General features: G+C 42.9%; 1 pseudogene; it reads left to right on the plus strand.

The window, feature by feature from the left end:
- Positions 1–213: 213 nt before the first annotated feature.
- Positions 214–18921, plus strand: LOC110199918 (aryl hydrocarbon receptor-like; annotated as a pseudogene).
- Positions 18922–20901: the final 1980 nt, after the last annotated feature.

Consider the following 20901-nt stretch of genomic DNA (forward strand, 5'->3'; position numbering starts at 1 on the left):
TTTTTTGGGGGGGGTTGAAATAATTTTTGAGTAAGGAAAAAAGACATCAGTAAGACATTTTAAAATAAGTCAATTTAAAATGTCTCCTTGCAGTTCTCTTGATAGTATTTTTCCTTAATTGTCCATTGGGCTGGCTTCAGGGAGCATATGAAGTCCCTCCAAGAGGCCAGCACTTTTGCCTTGATCTTGTAGTCAGACATTATCTACCAGAGCATGTTTGAGCTGATCCACACAGATGACAGGGCTGTGTTCTGTTGCCAGCTGCACTGGTCCCTGAACCCCCCAGCATTCAGGGAAGCTGAGCAGGACTCCAGCTGTGAGTATTTGAGCTATCAGCTTACCTAGAAGTTATTTTTTGAATGTGGGAAATGTGAAATATTCCTGCTGTCTTATGGTGGAAATATAAATCAGTCTAATGGATTAGTCTGGACCATACAGCTTCCTAGCTAAGGGATGCTTAACCTCTGCCTGATGTAGTTTGAAACACTTGAATGGGTGAACCTGAAAGCCTAACTGTTACTGGCTTGATGACAGCTTGGAAGGAAGTCCTGGAGTGTCTGAGGGATTGATTCTTGGTCCTTTCCATGTTACAGATATTTTTTTCTTCAATGACTTGACTAAAGTCATAGACAGGATGCTTTTCATATTTGCAGGTTACATGAAGTGAATAAGTATAGTTAATGCATTTGATTACAGAGTTTGTAGCCAAAAGTGGTAGGCTAGAATACTGTAAAGAGCAGAAATTAAATTTAATGAGAATAAATATAAAGTCCCTCACCTGGGTTCAAAACATCAACCTTTTAAGTACAAGGTATGGAAAATGAGGCCAAATTATATTCCTTTCTGAAAAAAAGATCTTGGGGTTTTATGGATTACAAATTCAATATGAGTCAACTCTGTGTTATGGGAGCCCCAAAAGCTAGTCCTGGGAGTCTTTAGTTGCATTAAAAATAGCACTAATTGCTAATATTTCTAAAGCATTTTAAGGTTTGCAGAAGGAAGAAAGGAGATGATAGTTTCCTTATATTCCATATGTTTTCATCACATCTGGAGTATTGTTTCATTCTGGTTGCCACATTAGAGGAAGGATGTTGGATAAGCTGAAGAATGTCCAGAGGACAGAGACCAGGATAGGCAAAGGTCTTTAAGCTCATGATGAATGAGGGTTAGTTGAAGGACTCTGGCAGGCTTCCCCTGGAGAAGAGAAGATTTTGAAGACATAAGAGCCAGCTTCCAGTATTCAAGGGTTTGTCACCTGAACAGAGGGATTAGCAAGGTCTCCATGGCCCCAGAGGGGAGCAGTTATAGACAGGTCGATGTAAGGTTCAGGTCATGGAAAACTCCCTTCAGTGAAAGTCTGGGGACTTGGGAGGTTCCCTCTCACTGGAGATCCCCACACCCAGGCTACACAGTCACTTCTCAGGTATTTTGAAAAGGGGATTCTTGTTCCACTATGAGTTGGACTAGATAGCCTTGGAGGTCTCTTTTGACTCTGGGATTCCCTGTATATGAAGCCATGATTTCATTAGTGTGGACACTCCCTTCACCAATGCATGATTTCTCTAATCCTACGCAACTCTTCTTCATGTCCTTATACAAGTCCTTCACAGCAGATGTACACAACACACTGGTCATATTCCTCTGGTGTTTTTAAGCTCTCAGGACAACACATGTGCCTTTCTGTCCCTCTACATTCTCATTCTCACAATGCAATTGGATCACCTGTTTTCCTTAACACAGATGTCCTGGAAAATTTCTTGTATGTCACTTCTCACATATGTCATACTGGCTTCTGTGTTCTGGCTTTGGTAGGTCTGTTTCTATTGCTATTTGGTTTGCTTTGTAATTTTGATTCTTTTGATATCATGGGATTTTGTAATTTTCAGACATTGAAAGAAGGAAGGGAGAGAGGAAGAGAGGGAGGGTAAAAAGCATTTATTAAGCACCTACACTGTGCTAAATGCTCTACAAGTATATTCTCCTTTGATCCTCACAACAGCCCTAAGAGGTAGGTAGGTGTTAATGTCAGCTTTATTTTATAGTTGAGGAAATAGAGGCAGACAGAGGTTAAGTGACCTGCCTAGGGTTACACAGTTAAGTGTCTGAGACCAGAGTTGAACTCAGGTTTCCCTAACTCCAGATCCAGTGCTCTATCCATGGTACCACCTAACTGTCTCCATAGAGTGTCTCTGGGACAATAGAGTTGTTAGAGATGGGATTCTGCAACCGTGAGCAGCTGAGGATCATTGACAGAACTGATGTCCTTCCCAGATGTGATCCCACCTATGCACACCCTGAAGTTCAGTTCTATTCCATCTCATTGTCCTTCTTCACCACCTCTTTGAGATATGCTTCAGCATGGAGTTATTCACTAAATTACCCATCCAGTTGTATGGACAGTTTTAAAAGTCAGCATTTTTCATCCACTTGCCTGTTCAGGGTGGATGGCCAAATGGATCCATTTTGCATTTGTGACTTCATTAGGGACGTTTGATGGGTTTCAGTTGCACTTTCTTCTGCAAAACAATGAACCCCTTCATCAACAGAAAACCCTCCTCTTATTTGAGGTTCCCTCAGACCCTTCCCAAGATACTGATGCATAGACACTTTGGGTAAATGTCTACCCTTAATTCACCTCATTGGAGGTCAGTACTCAGCAGACTTGTGAACAAAGTTATCTCCAAGTGTAATAGAGCCCTACCTGATTGCAATGCATGCATGTGACATGCTGTCTGAGGAGGTCCCCCAAGGTGGTTTTGGTCTATTAAGCCAATTGCATTATCTTCAAAATACATTTTACTTAAAAATAGCATTCATTTCCTCTCCTTCCTTCCTCCTCTCCCCAAAGCAAAGACAAACAAAACCATTGTAACAGAGCCAACTGCTTTATAACAAAGAAACTGAACACAGCCGAGTCTTGGATTCTCTCCGCCTCTCAGTAAGTAGAATGACTGCACAGCTCTTGATTCACTGGCTTCGCTTCATCTATTTTCCTTTCTTCTCCTTGTTGAGAGAATGACTTGGAGATGGGCATGGAAAGAGACGGACTTTCCTCTAGTCTGCTCATTTGGCGGTCAGGGCTTGAAGGCTCTGCCATTTGTTATTTTCCTGAATCATTTTATCTGACATACACAAATAGTATGCTTATTTGCATTTCTGAGTAATGCTAGAAACCCAACAGGATTTTTGAGTCCTGAGACATATTCACGGTTATAAAAATCTGCCCAGTACATATTTTTGAAAATAATATAACTCTTTCAATTGAATAAGTGCATACAACATGAGCAATAGACTTTTTTCATCCCTTCCCCCCCCCCCCCAGGGTGGGTATTAAGACTGAGCTGTTGCATGTCTTGATTTCAATGTCTGCTCTCTCCTGGCATCAAGTGAGGTGTTGAGCTGGGAGAGTCACATGGGCCTGGGGTGTTCTCTGGGTCATGGAAGACATTCTTTATGGCATCCAAAGAAAAGGAGGATTGTCTAGTAATGATTCTGTGTCTGTGTGCTACTGTTAGAGATAACTAAATTGTAGAGCAAAACCTCTTCAATCTGTATACTATCAACATTTTTGAAAAACAGACATTTCTGAGGCATGTGTGTATCCCAGTTTGGCAAGATGAACACCAGTGTGCCACCCTCTTTTCTCTGCACTATATGCCTCCTTGATGCATAAGCTCAAGCCCATTTGTGTGGCTCCCTTTTATACATGCCAAGGGTTCCTTGGCATACCATTGTCTGCCGCATAGCAAGGTGCCAATAAACTGAGCTCTTTTGGGTCATGGGTCCAGCCACACAGACCATGGGGATTCTCCCCTACTCAGATTTAGAATGCTCAGCAAACTACAGTGAGTCAACAACCACTTCTTAAAGTTATTTTTTATTCCATGTAAAAACAATTTTTATATTTAAAAAAAATGAGTTCCAAATTCTCTCCCTTCCTCCTTCCCCTTCCCCCTCTTTGAGAAAGCAATTTGGTGTAGGTTGTATATATGCAGTCATATGAAATATATTTCCATATTAGTCACATTGTAAAATAAAACATAGACTAAAAAAATAACAACCCAAGAAAAACAAGCTGCTTCCATCTGTACTCAGACACCATCAGTTTTTTCTCTGGGGATGGATAACATTTTTCATCACCTTGTTTCTAACCAGTGCTTACCGCAGTGCTTATAAGGTGCTTAAAACATGCTTGTTGACCATGGATGGCTCAGCCATTCTCAGCAATACAATGATCTAAGATAATCCCAGAGGACTCATGATGAAAAATACCATCCACCTCCAGAGAAAGAACTGATGGTGTCTGAGTACAGAGGGAAGCAGACTGGTTTTCACTTTCTTTATTTTTTCTTTAGGTTTTTTTCTGTCTATGTTTTCTTTCACAACAGGACTATTATGGAAGTATTTTGCTTGACTGCACATGTATAACCTGTATTGAATTGCTTGCCTTTTCAATGGGGAGGGAGAGGAAGGAAGGGAGATAATTTGGAACTCAAAGTTTTAAAAATGAATGTTAAAATTGTTTCTACATGTAACTGGGGAAAAATACTAAATAATTTTTTCTGAAAGGTTAACACTAGCACAACAGTCCTTGGTCTCAAGGAGCTCCCAATCTGAGACAGAGACAATCTGCAGACACCTACGTATAAACAGAATCCATGCAGCATAAGTTGGAGATACTCTTAGAAAGAAGGCAAGAAGATTACAGGGGCCTGCAAAATACAGGCAGAGATGACGAGAGAGTTGCAGGTAGGGAGCAGCCAGTGAAAATTCTCAGAGTTAGGAGATGGAGGGTCCTGTGTGAGTAACCATCAAAGGGCCCATCTCACTGGAATGAAGGAAGACTGTGTGTGGAAGGGATAAGAAGAGTGGAAAGGTAGGAAGGTGGAAAGGTAGAATCAGGTGCTGGAAGACTTTATGAGCAAACAGATTCTCAAATTTGATCCTGGAAGCAGTATGAAGCAGCTGGAGTTTCTTGGATGGGGGAGCATGAGCAGATTTGGACTTTAGGAAGATCAATTTGGCAGGTGAATAGAGGATAGACTGGAGTGGGGAGACATTTGAGGCCGGAAGGCCAACCAGACAGCTATTGCAATAGCGTTTAGGAGGGCCTACACCAGGGTCATGGCAGTGGCAGAGTATATAAGGAGACATATATTGTGGCAACAGTAATAGGGAAATTAGGAAGAGAGGAGGAATTGAGGTAGGAAGGGGATGAGTTCATTTTTAGACATCTTAAGTTTAAGGTATCCAGTAGGCAGTTGGATGGGGCAGCTATGTGGTGTAATGGAGTGCCAGGCCTGGAGTCAGAAAGACCTGAGTTCAAATCTGGCCTCAGACACTTACTAGTTATGTAACTCTGGGCAAGTCCCTTTACCCTGTTTATCTCAGTTCCTTCATCTGTATTATGAACTAGAAAAGGAAATAGCAAATCTCTCCAGTATCTTTGCCAAGAAAAACCCAATGGGGTCAGATTTGACAAACTGGTGATTGGAGATTCTGGAGTAGTATTAGGGGGATAGGACTGGACAAATAGATGAGAGAATCACCTGTACAGAAATAATAATGGAGTCCATGGGTGCTGATGAGTTCCTCAAGTAAAATGTTATAGGAGAAAAGGACCCAGGACGGAACTGTGGGGGATAGCTGATACTAAGGCATGACCTGGATTAACATTCAACAAAGGAAACTAAGAAGGAGCAGTCAAACAAGTGGGGAAGGAGGAGACAACAGTGACCCTACTCCAGGTCACAAAACCTAGAGAAAAGACAGCATCAAAAAGATGGTGATTGACAGTATCAGGAGATGAAAAGAGATCAAGAAGAATGAGGACTGAAAAGAGGCTGTTAGATTTGACAATGAAGAGACCATTGGTAAGTTTGAAGAGAGCAGTTGCAGTTGAATGATGAGGCCCAAAGCCAGTTTGCAGAAAAGGGAAGGTTACAAAGGGTTAAAAGCCAAGTCAACCTCTCTGTCTGTGAGAGTCATCATCCCAACAGCTGATTCCCTGGTCTTCATTGCATCTTCTAGCTCTGCCTGTGAGTGAGAGACCTCTGCACAGTGGTACCTCCAAGTCTGAACCTCAGCACCTGTCCCTGGAGAATTCTTCCTTCCTGGAGGGAAACTTTGTCTGCTGACTCCGCTGTCTGCTGGACTGTTCTTCAGGGTTCATGGCAATGTCATTTTCAGTCATTGACCCTAACGATCCACATAGACCCGCGGCCCTATGGAGTCTCTGCATTGCCCAGCCTGGAATGACATCTTCTCTCGGTCTCATGGGCAGTAGCTGGGGGGGGGTGTCTTTCAGCCGTGTCCCATTTATCTAGTCCATATTGAACCATGGCAGCCCATCAGGAATTCTGAGGACATAGCTAGTTGTTGATCTGAAATCAAATTTTGAGAAGGGGGCCCTGGTTAGCTCCAGGTACAGTGATTACCTACTCCATAAGTGACAGCTACTGCCTGATAACATGGAAGCCCCTTAAAAGCAGGACCTGTCTTACCTTTAGAATCAGTAGTCAATGATAGCCAATACACATTTATTAAGTACCTGTTGTGTGCTAGGCACTGCGTTAAGCACTAGGAATTCGGATAAGAAAAAGACAATTCCTGTCATCAAGGAACTTACAATCTCAGATGAAGACAAATACATGAAAGGAAGCTGACAAGGTGGGGGGCAGATGAGCTGGAAGGTACCCGGGGGGGGCTGTGATGTTTGTGGAGCCAAAACCAATCAGAGCGACTGATCAAGAGTTTAGCTAGAGAGGTCTGTGTTCTCACTAAAGAAAGGCTTTGGAAGGAGTTTAATGCTCTGTTCTTCAGTCTGCCAGCCAGAGAGGAGAGGCAGCTGAGAAGGCACTGAGTATCAAAGCTGGGTCGAACTCCAAGAAGATGAGATTTCAGGTCAGGTTTTCAGCCACAAGGACCTCTTTTAAAATAGATTATATATATACATACATATATATATATATATATAGATAGATAGATAGATAGATAGATAGATAGATAGATAGATAGATACACATATTTTATTTATGTTGTTAAATAATTCCCAATTACATTTAAAATATTTTAACATTCATTTAAAATTTTTTTTGGGTTCCAAATTTTCTCCCTCCACTGCCCTTGGAAAAGACAAACAGTATACTATTGATTATACATGCAAAACATATTTCCACATTAGCCATGTTGCAAAAGAAAGCACGCCAAAGAAGCACAAAATATTTTTTTTTTAAAAAAGTACTTCCAGATACACTGAATCCAACAGTTCTCCCTCCAGAGGTGGGTAGTATTTTTCATGATGGGTTCTTCAGAATTGCCTCAGATCAATGTCTTGATCAGAGTAGCTAAGTCTTCCGCAGTTGATCATTATTGCAATACTGCTGTTACTGAGTAACAAGAGCATCTTAATTAAATTTTTGTGTCCCTAGTAATTAACACAGTCTCTGACATGTAGTAGGCACTTAATAAATGTTTGATGATTGATTGATTGTTTCTTGAGCTAGACTGCATGCCCACTCGTATGCATAGGATGGGCTCATTTATCTCCCCCTCATGTAGATGGGGTAGTGAGGTGATGCAGTGGATACAGCACTGGTTCTGGAGTCAAGAAGTCTCATCTTCCTGAGTTCAACTCGTCCCTCAGACATTTACTAGCCGTGTGATCTTGGGCAAGTTACTTAACCCTGTTTGCCTTAGTTTCATCATCTGAGCTGGAGAAGGAAATGCCAATCCACTCCAGTATATTTGCTAACAAAAATCCCAAATGGGGTCATGAAGAGTAGCATACGACTGAAAAATGATTGAACATGTAGATTCTCTGATTCTCTGGAAGCTTGTAGGAGTTGGGAAGTTGATTTAATCAAGTTGATCTTGACATTTACTGGCAGAGATTCCTGGGAATATGCAGCTGATGCAGTTTTGTTCTAGTTGGACAGAGTTCGGATTTCCAAGCTGTTTGAAAAATATTTCAGTCTCTAGATGAATTTGGATTATTCCAAAATGGTAGCCAGGAGATGAAAGAGTTAATGTCTAATGACCTAAGTGTTCCTTCTGCTTCATGGAAGATCTTAGGAACTGGAGAGAATGGTTAGAATTGCCTGAGCCTGATTCATTTTTACTAAGTATAGCTGAATCTTGCTTATGATTCTAACCAACAAGCATTTATTAAGTTCCAGACACTGTGCTATCAGCCTAGAATACTACTAAACAAGTGAGAAAGTCCCTGCCTTCAGGGAGCTTACATTCTACTTTTGTGTACTGAATATGCCTAGTGCATCTACTGTATCTCCAGATAGTGTAGAGAGCAAGGAAGAACTAGAGGAAGCTTCATCTTTTCCCTTCCCACATATGTCCACAAAGCTTCTTCTGGGGTAGAAGAATGAAGTCTAATGTGATGGGCAACAGATCTTTAAAGTTCAGTGATTCATTTGTCTCTTCAAAACATTTCTTTCTGGCTCTGTTGTTTATTATCCTCTCCCCAGGCTTTGGATTTCCATGGTTGCCTGAAATTCCTTCATGGGCAGAATAAAAAAGCTGAAGATGGATCCCTCATGCCACCTCAGCTGGCCCTGTTTGCTATAGCAATGCCCCTGCAGCCTCTCTCCATCCTGGAACTACAGGTGAAGATATATATTTTTCAGACCAAACATAAGCTGGACTTCACACCAATGGCTTGTGATGCTAAGTATGGTGGATGTCAATGTTGTGCCTGAAAGTCAAAGTTTCAGGTAATGAGGTGTCTTCCTGGGGACCATCACACTTGTTCTGAGCTGAGTTAGGGCAAAGCTAAGCTGCAAGCTGACTGGCCATATATTTGATGAGAAAGGAGCAGTAGAAGAAGAGTCTCAGTGACTTGAAAGGATGAAATTGCCACTGTCCATTTACCCCCTACAGATGATGACATCTGAGTCAAAGTTATGAGCTGCCTGCAGTCAGTCCTAAATCAGCCAGGGTGGTGGTGGGAAAGCCTCAACCCAAATTAACTAAAAGGAAATCTGCTGAACAAATAGCTAACTCATGACATCTACATGGTGAAATTTGTAAGTTTTTCACCTCCTTACAAATTTCAATATGGCATGTAAACTTTCAAAACTTTGATACTGTAACTCCCCATAAAGCAGCTACCAGAGCAAGGAGTGGAAATGAGTCTGGTTTAGATTTGGCATAAGGAAAGCATTTCCTAACAGCTGAATTATCCCAATGTGGAATGGGCTGCCTCAGAAGGGAGTGGGCAAATTTCATCAGAGGTCGTTGAGCAAAGGCTGGATAATATTTTGCAGGTGTGTCAGAGTGGGAATGTCTTTTCTTGTTTTACCCTTTGAGGTCCCTTCATACTCTGCAATTCTCTGATTCTTTGATTTGATGGTTCTGGGATCTTGATGATTTACATGTTCTCTTGAAAGATGCAGATTGTGCCTGCCCATCCTCCACTGCTCTTGGCCATGTCCTCCCACAAGAACACCACACACTCAATGTTGTTGTGAACTTCCTTGGGTTCTCTTGGCACTTCATTAATAACAACAGAGTACGTGGGCTTCACAATACTAGAGAAAATGTCCTATTGGCCAATGATGGGAATATCACTGATGAGTTAAAGAAAGTTGCCTAAACATGAGTCTAAAGATAGCTAAGCCAAGGAGTATGACTTGGTTGTTCAATTCCTCACTTTCTCACTTATCAGGTGGATAGATCTGAGGGCATCTCCCTTATTTTTCACTGCTTTCCTCTGGTGAGAGAGAACAATGATAGTTGGAGGTAGTGGCAAATCTTTGCTTTTGCATCAGAGAAGGATACTGAAGTAGATGGGTATTTTGGTGAAAGACAGTTATATTTGGCCAGAGTTTATTCCTTCAGGGTCATAAGACATGTTGACTTTAAAACTCTGACATTTTTTTCTTCCTCTCAGAGGGAAGGTGCTTCTGGGTTACACAGAGACTGAGCTCTGCATGACAGGCTCTGGATACCAGTTTATCCATGCAGCAGACATGATGTATTGTGCTGAAAAAGATGTAAGAAGTAAGTTCTCTGGCCATCTGTACATTCCTCCAAATTATGTAATAACTTTCTTTTGTTCTTTCCATTGTGGGATCACCCCAGACATTGAGGTAGAATGCATTTACAAAGGTGGGAGCATTCAGCCAACAAGTGCCAAGACTATACAACATAATTTAAGACTGTAGTTAGACTCAAGTCAGTGGACAAAGTTAGACTAGGGAGGTCTCAAAAACTCAGAACTGCAATTGAAGATATTAACCAACAAGCATTTATCAAGTGCCTATTACACATTAGGAACTGTGTGCGTTCAGAAATGAAAGGAAAAACAAAAATAGTCCTTGTCCTCAAGAAACTCACATTTTAATGGAGGAGACAACATGTAATCAACCATATATAGTGTAGATAGAAGGTAATCTCACAGAAAGCCACTAGTGGGAGTGGAAGAGGCAGTAGGAAGGTTCTTCTTCAGAAGCTGGGACTTGAGCTGAGTCTTATAGGAAGCCAGGGAACTTTGGAGAAAGAGATGATCATTGCAGGTATAGGAAATTGTGAATGAAAAGGCAAAAAGTGAGATCAGATGAGCTAGATCATCAGGATTCTAAACAGCAAGTGAAGAGGAGGCAACAGATAAGCCGAGTAACAAGAAAGAGGCACTGTAGTTGAGGGAGTGCTCATGGGACCTCCCCAACTCTTAGGCTAAAGAAGAAGTTCTTAATCTGAGATCTGTGAACTTTAATATATGTATACATACATACATACATACATACATACATACATACATACATGCATACATATACATATATATACATACATACATATATTTATATATACACACACACATACATATGTATGTGTATATATATATATATGTAATAACTGTATTTCAGTATAATTGGTTTCCTTTGTTTTCTTATGTATTTTATTTTATGTGTTAAAAACATTATTGTGAGAAAGGGTCCATAGGCTTTGCTAGACCAGCAGAAGTATCCCTGACCAAAAAAATGTTCAGAATCCTGGTCTAATTCATTATTTAAAGCAGAGTTCATTCCAGAACCACGGAGAGCTCCACACATTTAGGGTTCTTTCTTTGATTCAGTGGCCCTTTATCCCTGACAGTACAGGGCTTCTCAGTCAGCCAGGCCCACCTGGATGTTAAACAGGGCTCAGGAAGTCAAATTTAGTCCATGGGGTGGTTAATCATTTTCATCTACCTGGGAGGGTTCTGAAGGAAAAGTGACTTCGGGCTCCTCACTGGATTATCCATAGAGTGTGGCTGCAGGGCAGGGGCTCAGGTCTGTCTATAGAGACATTGCTTTTCTCTTCACAGGGATTTTAATGTTCAGGGTCCTGGCATGCCCTAGGTTATGGGACCAGGCCTTTTAAAAACTTGATTCACATCTTGGCAGTTTAACTTCCTAGGCAATGAAGCAAAAAATCAACATGCATTTCCTAAATATACACCAAGCATTTTGCTAGGCCATGGGGATAGAAAAGCAAAAGAGAGACTTTCAGCACCCTCAAAGATCTGAGATTCCACCAGGGAGGCAACCACTAGCTCAAACAAACTGATTGTAACAAGATGTTCCTAGATACCAAAGAGATATTAAGAGCTATAATTCCCTGGGTAGGGTTGAGGTGAGAGGGAAAAGGAATAAGTGAACAGTCCATATGTATGAAGAGATATACAACATGTGAATACTAGAAGGGCTTTGGTGCTGCCTTCCCAGCACATCTGCCTAATTAGCAAACTAGATGCCAAGTGGTCCTGAGTACTTTCCATCTCCCAAACTCCCTGGGCATGAGGAGGTTGGGGAAGAAGGAGTTTGGGGTTGTGGAAAGATCAGTGCACTGGACATGAATCAAAAGACCTGGATTCTAGCCCCACCTAGGCTATTTGTGACCCTGTGATCTTGGAGCAGGGGCTTCTCTTTTCTGTTCTGAAGCATTTTCTCATCTGTAAAGTCTGAGGTTGAACTGGAAGATTTCTAAGATCCCTTGCAGAGCTACTTTTCTGTGCTTTGTTTTGTGAGCCAGTTAGAGTTAAGGGACTTGCCCAGGGTCACACAGCTACCAAGTGTTATGGGTCTGAGGCCGGATTTGAACTCAGATCCTCCTGACTGCAGAACTGGTACTCTATCCATTGCACCACCTAGCTGCCCCTTTTCTGTGCTTTTAAATTATTTTTCCACATTCATATGCAAAAATGACAGTGTGGTGCAAAAGACAGCAAGGAATCAAGCCCTGGATTTAAATCCCAGTTTTCTGCTTACTAGGTTTGTTATGACTATGGACAAGTCACTTCACCTAGCTGGGCTTCAATTTGTTCATCTGTAAATGTGGCCATCATACTAAATTATCTTTATAGTCCAAAGCCACCACGAATCCTAGAATCCTTGCATTTTATTACTGAGAAAGTCCTATGTGTACAAAATGACTTGACCAAGGGAGAAGACATGTGAATGACACATATGCAAATGTGTGTGTATATAGAGATCTCCATATATATGTGTCATAATGTATATTACATATTTATAGATACGTACATACTTAAGTGCATAGGGTAAAGATACCCAGTGTGACCAGTCTCTCTCCTATTGGATCCGATGTCTCATAGACATCTCAGACTCAATGCATCTAAAACAAAACTCCTCGTTTTTTCTTGCAAACCTTCCTTTCCTCCAGACTTCCTTGTGGCTGCCTTGGGGAGCACTATTATCCTTCCTCCCAGTCACCCAAGATCTACCTCTTCAAGAGCTTCCAAATCAATCCCTTCATGCTCACTCAGAAGTCCTCCCCACTTCTCACCTAGAATATAACAATCACCCAGTCGATCTCGCTGCCCTGATTATTTCTAATCTTCATTAAAGTTGCTCAAGTGATTTTTCTAAAGCACAGCTCTGACCATGCCAGACTCTCCCATTTGATCAACTCCAATGGTTCCCTGTAATCTGTAGGATCAGGCAGATGCTCCTCTGGTCCACATTTAAAGCTCTCTGCAACATACTTCCCCCCTTCCTAACTTTCCAGTTTTCTTTTACTTCACTCCCTCCATGTACTGTTCAGGTCAGCCTGACTGGCCTATTTGCTCTTCCTCACCTGTGAGGAATCAACTCATCTCTATGCCTTTAGACTGGCTCTCTCCCATGCTTGAGATGCACTCTCTCCTTACCTCTGTGTAACAGAATCCTGGTTTCTTTCTAGATTCAGTTCAGGCACCACCTTTGATAGGAGCCTTTCTCAGTCCCTCCAGCCTCTAGTACCTTCCTCTCTAACGTCCCCTTTTCCTAGCCTGTATTTATCTTGTACACACCTAGTTGTGTACATGTCTCATATTAGAATGTGAGCTTCTTGACAGCAAGCACTATTTTTTGCCTTTTGAAAAATTCCTAGCACTGAGCATAGAACCTGGAACATAGTAGGTGCTTAGCAAGTACTTGTTGATTGACTGCCTGATCTAGCTATGACACCAACTTTGCAGGAATCACCAGAGCTTCCATTCTTCTGATACAGCCTCCAAGGACCAAGGGTCACTTCCATACCATGATGAGGTATTTTTATTTCATAATCTCATAGACTTGGAGCTAGAAGGGGCTTCAGAAGTTATCTGGTCCAAAACCCTCATTCTACAGATGAGGAAACTGAGTCCTAGAAAGATGAAGTGACTTTCCCAAGGTCATCCAGGCAGTAAATCATACCTAGAACTTGAACTCAGATGTGCTGACTCCAAACCAAATTCTCTTTTCCAATGTACTTAGTTGCCCCATTGGAGGACAACTTTTGCAAAAGCAGGCAGATCATATAATTTATGTATGTATGTATATATATATATATGTATACACACATATACACACATATGTCATATGTACATATGTGTGTATATATATGCACCACACTTTTAATGATTTTTTTCTTTTTATAGAAAATTAGAGTGTGAGAGCTCCATAATAACAAGCCAGAAGTGCCTGTAAAATATTTTGAATTCCCAGAGGTCACTTTCAATCCCCATTGACTCCCAGGAATAGTGTCTTCCCTCCTAGATTGCCTTCAGTTAATCCTGTATGTATTTTGCATGCACTTGGTTGTTTGAATACTGTTTATCCCAATCAGAACATGAGATCTTAGAGGGCAGGGACTGTGTTTTTGCCTTTCCTTGCAACCCTGGTGCCTAGCACTGTGCCTGGTACATAGTAATTGCTTGATAAAGGTTTGTTGATTTGACTTGACAGTTGTCGGATCTGAGGTTACCATGTACAACCTGCTGACTTGCTGAGTTTACTAAGGAATGCTTTCTTCACCTCTCCTCCTCCCACAGTGACAAAGATGGGTGAGAGTGGAATGACCATCTTCAGGCTGCTCAACAAGAAGGCTGGCTGGCTCTGGGTCCAGGCCAACGCCATGCTCATGTACAAAGGAGGCCAGCCAGACTGCATCATTGCTCGGCAGAGGGTACTCTCATGAGTGGTGCTTTCCTGACATAACAGCCCCAACAGCACCTTCCCACCCATGCCCAAAGGGGTTGTGAGTCTTGATTAGTAAGTAGTGAAAGATAACCCGTGGACATAGCTTCTCCTTATGTCTCTGCATTGCACACAGGATGAGACTAAGGCTCCAGGAGAGTGAGCAATTGGTCAATAATTAAACAGGGATGGTTCTGATTCCTGACATAGAACTCCTGTGTTCCACTTCACTATTCTTTCTATCGAGACCCTGGGATTCTCATCATGAAGGAAAAATCCTCTCACTTGTGAGTAAACATGGTGCTACTGAGCCCACCACCAGTAGTATCCAGGGTCTTAGGGGTTTTTTGTCTGAGTAATGGGACTGGTCTTCCACTACGTTATGAACAACTGCTGTCCCAGTTCCCCTTCACATTCATGAAGTGAGTGGTTAGGAATGGCGAAGTTTGTGCTTAGGGAGCAAAAAAAGAGTTACTAGGCACATATATTGGCAGGCCACAGCCTGCCAATAAGACAGGAGCTAAGTCTGAGAGAGTTGCCTGAGGCTCAGAGAGTTGGGTGATTTGCCCTGCTCACAAGGCAAGTCAGTATCAAAGGCAGGGTTGAAGCTGAAAGCCAGCCCTTTATTCCCCATCATATGCTTCCCTGGAACTGACACAAAGGTAGATGAATTACGTGATATGGAACCCATTAGGGCCATGTTTTGACCAAGTGAACTTGAAGACTAGAAACATGTGTGTATACTTATATACGCAACACTCTTAATGTTTTTATTGTTTTTATGTTAATGTTTTTTATTGATCCTGGTCTGCACCATTCTGAGACTCTTGAAGATCCCAAAGGGATGAATGAGAGCTTCATGGCTCTCAATGCTTTGGAATCTACAGCTCAGCTGAATGGTGGCAATCAGGCCAAACTCCAAGGACATGCAAAGAGAGTAAGGGAATAGTGCCAGTTCTGGCTCTTTCACCAAGAAATGGGGGAATAGGAATGAATGGGAACTTAGATGCATTCCAACTCCCCATCCCATTTTACAGAGGAAGAAATTAAGGATCAGAAAGGTCCAGTGACTTGCCCAACATCAGACAACTTGTAAGGGGAAGAGCCAGGATTCATACCTAGGTCTTCTGATTCCTAATTTGATGTTTCTGGCTGCTATTTCTAAGTTCCCAATTATTATTTCTTTCCATTTCAGATTCAGAAATGGCTCCAAATTACTCTAGCCTCCATGTGTTAGCTTCTGGCTTCCTGAATGAATGCCTTTATATCAGGTGTCCCTAGACAGTCAATCAATATTGGCCTTGTACATTGTGAAGGACAAGCCATGTGATCACAGAAGAGACAGCCACTGTCAGCCACTGTCAGGGTACAGATACCTGATTACATACACAACAACCCCCCTAACCTGGTCTAGCACTGCCATCCCTTCCCCCTCATAGATCTTCACTTCAAGGAAGTGAATCATTGATCTCCTCAAGGGCAAGGTTAGTGATTCTCAATCGCATTGCTCAGTCTAGCACTGAAGGAAGGTACCTTTGACCCAAACACCAGATCTTTATTTTTTTAAGACCAGGAATAAGTTTGTAAAACTTCACTGATATTCTGCTCCAAACTGTACTTGCAATCTTTCCTGATCTCCCTACTGCTAGTGTCTTTCTTCCCCAAATCACTTTCAATTAATTTTGTATATAGCCTGTATATAAGGGGCAGCATGACACAGAGAGTCAGGCTCAGTGCCAACATGGGAGTTTAAGTCCGATCTTTGACACATGCTACTGTGTGACCCTGGGCAAGTCACTTAACTTCTCAGCGTCCCAGGCAGCTCTCCAAGACCTAAAATTACATAGAAGGTGCCTGCCTGGACTAGTAGAGTGAATTTCCTCACCTGGGAGTTCTCTATGCCAATGAAATCATAGCTGCAGTCCCTGTCCTTACAGTCTGTTTTATATCCCTATGTATATACACATTATCTTCTCCAGTAGAATTGAAGCCCGCTGAAGACAGGGACTGTTCCATCTTTGTCTTCACATCCCTGGTGCCTAGCAAAGTGCCTAGCCTAAGCAAGTATTTAAGACATGCCAGTTGGTTGATTTCTCATCACGGCCTAGAGGTGACTTTGGGTTCTCAAAGGCTAATCTCAATGGAGAATGAGGTCCAAAAAGTCTGGAAAAGTTGTGAGCACCCAAAACTTGGGGATGTGCAGCATGTGTTCTGTCTGAGAACCAGACAGGCCAAGTGCAGAGAGGCTCATCACTAGAAAGCTGCTACCAGCTAGTGGTCTTTTTTTTTTTTTTGGACCCTAGTGACTCATGAAAACCACTTCATCGGGCACTCAAGGGTTAAGATCTGCATTGGTGGAGGGCATCTCCATAGTGATGAAATAACAGAACAATTACTCAGGAAGCATTTGATGAATGCCTTCAATATGAAGTGTGTCATGCAGCCCTTGAAACATGTAAACACTTTTTCCAGTTTCTGTACCACTGATGTCCTTTAAGAATATCCTAATTTGGGACCATTCCAAACAAGTGTCCATTAGCCACTTGTTACGAGTGTGCTAACTGTGCTAAGCATGGAGATACAGAGACAGAAACGGTGTAGTGTTTGCTTTCAAGGACCTTACAATCTATGAGTTTGGACAGTCAGCTAATAAATAAATCAACAAGTCTCTACTGAACGCTTCCTATGAGCTGGGGTTTGGGAATACAAAAACAAAAAGTCCAGAATCTCAAAGAGCAGCGCAGCTTCCCATCAGGAGAAAAATGCAAGGATCAAAAGTAAATGATGGTTTTCTCTCCTTAACCGTTTAGCACAAGGACCAGCACCTTTTCTTTCCCTTGTTTCCTTCTTGTATCATAGCTGCTGTTCTTCAGTCGATGTAACTCCCCTGATACGCAGAGAACTGCCAGAAGCTCTCCCACTTTGTACCTCTCTCGTCCAGGATAACAGAAGAGCATGCGCAGCATGAGAAAATACTATGGAGGGGAATGAGAGCCATAAATCTGAGCTCATGTAGCCTGCAGGGTGGTGGGGGGAGGCAGGGAAGGTTGTCCCCGCTTAGTCAGAAGGTTGGTAGCAGCAGAATGGCATGAGAGGATTCCATTTCTTTCGCCCTCAAAGCAAACGTTATTGTTTCCTAGTGATTGAAATGGGTATTTCAGTTTGAAAGCATTTGTCTTCAGTGCTTATGAATAAGACTTGGCAGTTCCTATGTTCACTAAATGACCATTAGAAATGGCAAAACAAAACAAAAATGTCCACTTGGTCAAAAGATTCTAGCTGGATGGGCTGTTGAGATACTAACTGCAAATCAAAATGATAAGGAGAAGGTCCATTTTTTTGCAAGGCAATTGGGGTTAAGTGACTTGCCTAGGGTCACACAGCTAGTGTCAAGTATCTGGTCTGAGAATGGATTTGAACTCAGGTCCTCCTGACTTCAGGGCCAGTGCTCTATCCACTGTACCACCTAGCTGCCCCAAGAAGACCCATTTTTAAATGCAGCTGGTGGAGACATAGCTTCTAACCCTGTGATTTTTTCCTGCCTCTGCACCATTTCAGGAATGAAGAAGGTGAGGATCACCTGCACAAGTGGGCCACCTCATCGCTGCCCTTTAACTTTGCCACGGGGGAGGCTGGACTGTATGAGAACAACCACCCAGGCTTCCTCAGCTCTCTCCCTCCAAGGAAGGGGTTCAAGGCAAAGAAAGAAGCTTTTCTTGACCATGACTCAGCCAACCCCAATTCCCTCGTGGGAGCCATGATGCAGCAAGATAAATCTGCATACATTTCGCTGACTGTTCCTGCATCCTCATTCCCCTTTACAGATGTTAAGCAAGCCCCCAGGGAATGGTGTGCCAATGACAAGAGTGGGAAGATCATCAAAGATGAGATGGATTCCTTTTGACCATCATTGAGACATTATTTGAAGAAAACGGGACTGAGTGACATCTGCAAAACCATCCAGAACCTGGATGTTGATGACCTCAAATTACAGAAGTGGGAAGAAAACATGTTCTCAGTGAAGTGAGTGGGGTCCTCAAGCTTCCGGGGAAGACTCCAGCAAGGAGTGACCCCCTTCATGGATGAGGTGACACTCCCATCAGAGAATAGAAAGTATGTAGACTTTCCACCACTGAACATCACGACATCTTTACAGTCCCTAAGGCAACAGGCTCTACTGATGGGAGCTTCCCATCAAACCACTCCAATGAACCCACTTCAGTACTTATTTATGAACCCCACCAAAGAGAAGGATGCAGGCCATCCTCAGGAACACTACTGGCATTCTCTGGGCCCTGATACAATTGTCCATTTACCACCTGGATTGCAGGAAATCATACCAGACTTACCCCAGCAGATAGATGTATAGAGCCATGAGGGTCCTTTGACTTTTGGAATGTGCCTAAACTCCATGTCCACCCCTAAGATACAAGCAGCATCTGGCCAACCAAACCCCATGCCCTTTTCCTCACATCAGACCAGCTGGCATCCCCTGGAACCAAGTTTAGACAGTTCCACCACAATATTTCCACTGAAATGCACAGCATCTCTTTCTTTGGAAAAAGTAGGTTTTGAGAAGGAGACCCAGCACATTTCTGGGTGTGATGCTTCTGTTCAGCCAGTTCAGTTCCAGACATATGTGCACAGTATTCAGTGGCAGGATCCAGAGCCTGTAGGGATCTCATTCCCTGGTGCTCATCAAGGTCCTCATCAGGGTACCAAGTCCAGATATAGTGTGGACTCTCTGACCCTAGGAGAGCCTATGGAGGTAGAATCACAATTTCAAACAGAGAGCTCAGCCAAACCATGAGACTAGCTGACAAATTTCTTCAAGGTTGGCTGACTACCCTCAAGGGGACATGCTAGATTGGGAATGACTCCATTTTCCAGCCCACAGCAGGCCCAGAGGACAACGCCACCATGCTTTGGCCAAAAGCCCACTCCCCTGGAAGGTCATCAGCTTCCAGGGATCTATTCTTCCCGTTGGCCAATCCAACAGCAGGGACCATCAGTAGTTATAGATGTTTATAGTAAATTGCAAGACTTCTCAACCCAGCATCAGCAGCAGTTGGTGCAAGGGACTGACCTTGTGCAGTACCCTGCAGGCCAACTTGAGGACATCCTGGTGTGTGTCTCATTGGAGAGATGGGGCCCAGTGGCCATCACTGGACTGCCCCTGATCAGGAGGCCAGCTGCCAGGGAGCTTGGAGGCTCCAGACCACACAGAAGTCCTCTGCTTCTGTTACATAGCAGAGGGAATGCTTACTCTCCTCACCTGAATATCAAAATAGCATTTCCACTGTGGAAAGCAACATCTCTCCTCAGGCAATTCATGTCTTATCCTTTCTTAGACTCCCTCATCTCAGCGGTAAACTGGGAGAAGCCTCACCATCTTGCACAGACAGACTCACCAGCTCAGCCCCTGAGAGGGAAGCAAAGCTGGAACTGGACTGGAGTCTTCCTCCCCATCCCTTGGACCCTCCTTTCTCCCATGTGTTATTATTAAAACAATAGCCAGATGGTCAGCAGGTTTTCAGTCATGGCGTTCACTGCAAGGTAAGATGTAGAGGATTAACGAAAGCAATCGGAATAGCTTTCTAAACGTTTCATAGAATCCTGGGTAGGGAACAGGACAGTGTCCAGCACAGTGTCTGGGTGTCTGGCACACAGAAAGTATTTCATGAATGCTTGCTGATTGCCTGTCACTTTATGCACACACACACACACACACACACACACACACATTCACATTCACACACACATAATACACATATGCATCTACACAAGTGTATACACACATGCACATGAACACATACACACAATACACGTATACACATACATACACACATATACATATATGCACATGCATACATACATATATACATACACACACAAATACACACACACATATACACACACGTGCAATCACACAAACACATACACACACATACACACACATGCACACATTCTGCCAGGAAAGCTGAGCAGGATCAGGCAGGCTGAAGGCTTTTGGGTTTTCTGGCTGTGCTCAGCTCTGACTTCCTTTCTGCCAGAACAGCCCAAACAGTAGGAGGACTGCAGCATTCATCTTCCAAACACTGAGTCTCTTTCCCCTCTCCTGGGCCTCCCTGAGAATGTGGCCTTCAATGCTCTATATGCCAAAAAGTTGTTCAAAGTATACAAAATATTTGTGAAAGACCCTCTGGGGTCAACAAACAAGAATTGTCTGTTGGAGAACCAAGCCTTCTGGGCTTTAAGGCAGTGAGTAGGGGTGAGGAGGAGAGGAAGGGCTTGGGTAAAATCCTGGACAAGCTTCAGGGAGCTTGGAGCTCACTGGTGGGGAGTGCCAACCACTCTGTCCCACCAACCCAGAGCACCTTCCCTCTGTTACTGAGGAGAGGGTCTTTGAGAGCTGCCATGGCTAGAAAGTCATCCCCCTGTAGCCAGT

The sequence above is a fragment of the Phascolarctos cinereus genome, unplaced genomic scaffold (genome assembly GCF_003287225.1).
Source record: "Phascolarctos cinereus isolate Bilbo 61053 unplaced genomic scaffold, phaCin_HiC Scaffold_5;HRSCAF=322, whole genome shotgun sequence".
Lineage (NCBI taxonomy): Eukaryota > Metazoa > Chordata > Mammalia > Diprotodontia > Phascolarctidae > Phascolarctos > Phascolarctos cinereus.